This window comes from Euphorbia lathyris, chromosome 1 (genome assembly GCF_963576675.1).
Source record: "Euphorbia lathyris chromosome 1, ddEupLath1.1, whole genome shotgun sequence".
NCBI lineage: Eukaryota > Viridiplantae > Streptophyta > Magnoliopsida > Malpighiales > Euphorbiaceae > Euphorbia > Euphorbia lathyris.
In genome coordinates this window covers 12,987,142-12,991,555 of record NC_088910.1, presented here as the reverse complement: position 1 = coordinate 12,991,555, position 4,414 = coordinate 12,987,142, and positions in this window count along the sequence as shown.

Genomic DNA, 4,414 nt, shown 5'->3' with positions numbered 1-4,414 from the left:
TTCCTGTGTGATGTGTTGCCTCCACTCCTCTTCCTTAGCTTTCTCCTTCTCTAACTGTTTTCGGACATAATCCTGATAATCCTCCTCATTCCCAAAGCGAGGGCCATCGTTCACCTCATTCTCAGCACGCTTACTACCACTCTTGTTGTCCTTCAGTGCTAACTCAGCTAGCTGGGCCAAGATTGCGGCCAGCTGGTCGTTGATATTGTTCACAGAATTCTCCAATTCAGCCACCTTCTCGTCAGTTGCAGACATACTGATGGAAGACTGAGTATACTCGGATGAAGACGATTCAGAAGCCACAACTACTGATTCGGGACTGTCTACTCACGACTGATCAAACTGTCTGACAAGCCGATTACTCTCGCGAAACCACAACCGCTTAATGATGACGTCTGCGCGAACGGTATCCATTAGTATGTATGCATGATTTCATATGCATGATTCGTGGTGTGTGCGTTTATTTATTTACGATTATAAGATAAGAAGAACAAACGTTAGTTCTATTTACATGTATCACAACATCTCTCTTCCACCCTTATTCCTCCACACACTCGTTGGTCCAGGTCTCTTTCCTAGGATTTTGGTCTTTTGGCTCACATTGCGGTCCCGGGGACGCGTGATGCCGTCGATTATTGCGGAAAAATAAATCATTCATCAGACAATACAGTTCGTTTTGACGTATCAACGTTCAGTGACTCAGAAATCGACCAAGTTGGATTGTCCTTTCGGAATAACTCGTCTTTCGTCCTTTCGTGAGACGCATTAATTCAGGTTTTGACTCCCTTTGAGCGCATCTCAGTTTTTAGACGTGGTTCGAGTTATTCTTCTAGTCCAATCGTTCGTTATTGTCAATGACTCATTCCCTTTTGTTCGCGTGGGTTCGTGTCTCGATTTTTGGATTACAACGGGATCTTTTGGATCTATCGAGAGACGTAACCACGTGTTTATTTAGTGATGGAATTACTTTTGGATTTTATTTTAGGGAACGGACTCATCGCGTAACGCGTTTGTTCTTAGTGTCGAGGATCCGTTTGCTCATTTTGCTACGTGAAAAGATGGCGAGTCTTATTTTGAGCGCACGATAATCTTTCGGCTAATTACAACTCTTTGTTCCTCCCAATCCACGGGATATATCATCTCAGTGTGGTTATAGAAAATCAACGTTTCGTTAAATCGCATGTTTATTCGAAGCGAGGATATCACCGTTTTCCTTCCTTTAGGCGCGAATTTAAGCAAACACGTATATCGGGCCATATTTCTTGCAGTTTTGGTAACGGTCGAAATGATCGAGTCGTTAGTCAAAACCCGCAGTCTCGTCCATATGGCGCAATTATATGGTTTGGCTTAATTCGGCTTCGAGATTTTAAACGGGGTATACTCTCGTTCGAGGCACGTATTCAACGACATTGGTTTATTTTCTTTAACTACTCGCGGGATTAACATATATCGTAGATTCAGAATGATTTTGGTCGTTTAGTTCATTTTTTTCTTCTTTATTTTCTTAGTCATCTGTACGGACACATCCATTTCTCTTAAGAACGACACGAGGCATAACGTAAAAGCTCGTCTTTCATTCGGAAGGGACGGGCTACTTGTGCGAAACTTTTCACGTTACGACAGGGTCGTTCGAAACAGAAATGTTCTTCGTTTTCGTTTCGTCATGATCTCGTTTTATCCTAACTTATTTAAAGAATGTGAATAACGGCTACCGTTAATATAGTCTTTTGTATCGAAATGTAACTATCCTTAACACCGAACCGATTCATACTAATACATGCTTACGTCATAACGTATTTCCTGAACACGTGCCTTCGTCGGGACACCGAAAGGGACAAGGCGGGTCGCACATGTTCATTCATATGAGATGACTAAGTCGTCTTTAGTTCAAATCATTTCGATGTTTTAGGGTAATTAGTATGTCGATTCATGAGTATATATTAACGCATCGTCTCATTTTCTTTACATAATTTAGGATTAGACACGTATCATGGCGGTTTAAAAACACGAACTGATTCATTTATCACATCAAAAATAGTAACGGGTAATCCTATGGAAACTTCTAAGGCTACTATATGCTGACACGGCTGACCGCGGGACCTCATAGGACCGCACAGATTCGCCCCTAACGAATGGATGGGGACCCTCTGGCGCCTTACTGTAAGGGGGAACTTACGCTAGCCTCTTTCGAGCGACGAATGGACTCTCGCTAGAGGTTTCGCGGAAATTACCCAAAGGGTTTGCAATAATGCTCGTGAATGCATACGAAAAGAAGTAAAACGATCCGTCCCCGTTAAGGGCTTAGTGCCTGCCTTCCGGAATCAAATTTCTCGCTTCCCCAGTAGAGTCGCCACTTGTTAGACGAGGTGTCGCGGCCTAATCTCCCGGGCGGACCGGGGGGTGGACAACCTCATGGCGACATAAGCGGTGATTGGCGCCGAAAGCAACCAATCGCGGAATCAAGCTGCTCGGCAGGACCGGAGCTCGGAGATATGGAAGAGTCGCCACCCACGAATGGGAAAATGAACACCGATCCCTTGCGGGAGACCGGTGTGGGTTCGGGAAACTTAGGTACGAGCCGAGAAGGCTAGCTCCTTTCTGGAGAAAGGCTACTAGGCACCCCGACATCGCCCGGTTATGAACCACCGGCCTCCTACTCAGCATGTTAGGCGATAACGGACTAATCGTATACTTCTTTAAGTTTAAAATTCATTTGAAACCCTTTTCTTTCTCTTTTTGGAAACCGTTTTGAGCATATGATATTGAAAAGCCACATCAGTAAAGAATCACCCATTTATGTTTATACATACACAGAGAGGGGGAAGAAAGAAGTGATTTATTTACAACCGTATTTAAATGTTATGTTGTGTGTCTATTCTACATTAACTTATTTCCCCAAAACGATGTTTATTACATGGTTCGCACCTCAATCGTCGTTGGAACGATTTAGGTGCGTTTTAAAACCCCGTTTGATGAAGTTTACCCGAATCGTCGTTGGAACGACTCGAGTATTTGAAAACGTTTGAGATGAAAACCTTTTAATGAGAAAACATGGTTAAACATGCAAGTCAATTTTATTTGGTACAAATTCTTTAAGAAAGTGATTCGAAAACTCTATTATTCACAACGAAAACGATTTTAATTACAATGATCCTTTAATCCGCCTTTGGAACGGATTAAGGTTTTAAAACGTGGTGTTTTGAAGATGATTTGAAATATTAACAAGAATGACTCTATTTATTTATATTAGAAATCTAAAAAAAACTCATTAATTTAAATAGTTCAATTGAAAAACTCTCTTTTTTTGTGATTTATTTCCCCACTTATTTAATGGACTCTCTAATTGTTATACTTACAACAATAAACTTATTTAAACTAATATTCACACTCAACTAAAGCCTTCTTGGAACATGGACCCATGAATGGGCCAAAAGAATAAAGAAAATAGTTTAGACATATATATATATATACATTTAAAAAAAGAGAAGATAAGAAAATAAGAGTTAATAAAAGGAAACTATATAATACATATATGAAAATGCTAGATAAAATACATTTATATTTTAAAGATGTGAAAATAGTAAATAAATCTCCTAAATAAGAAAATAACCTTTATCCGAAATAACTTCATGTAATAATCAACAAAATAACCCAAATGTTCCTAAAACTATACATATATATACATAATTAATATAGTTTAAATACCAAAAATGACATATACTAATATCCATCCATTGTTTCTCAAAATATCAAATAACTAATATTTAAACATAGCCTAAGTTAATAAAAAGGAAATACTTATATATATATTTATACTTATATTATAAAATAAAATAAAAATGATATACCAATATTCTAAAATAAATGTATATACTAAAATAATTTGAAAAACATATATTACGTAATTATATATATATATACTAAGGATTAAAAGTCTAAAAGTTAAGAAAAAGGGACCGAAATGACATTTTTTACATTTTGGCAGATTTACCGACGGAAAATCCGTCGGTAAACAGCATTTAGTGACAGAATTGACAAATTATAGCAGCACTCCAATATTTTCCAGATTTATTCAAAAGCTTTAAATTAAATCTAATTCAATCGTTTTGGACTTCCGAACTACCAAAGATGGATCATAGTCGAAAACGGAAGTTCCTACAACGATGTTTTTATTTTAAAACGTTATTTGGAAACCTCTTTTAAATTAAAAAACTTATAATTACAACCTTTTCGATACCCGAACTACCTTTTTATCGGATCACGGTTCGTATTGGGATATCCAAAACGAGGTTTTTATTTTAAAACAAAACCGAATTTTATTTAATACGAAACGAAAATTAAATAAATACGCTAACTAAATAAAACGTGACAAAATAAATAAATGACTAAAGGAATAAAAACTATAGCATAAAAA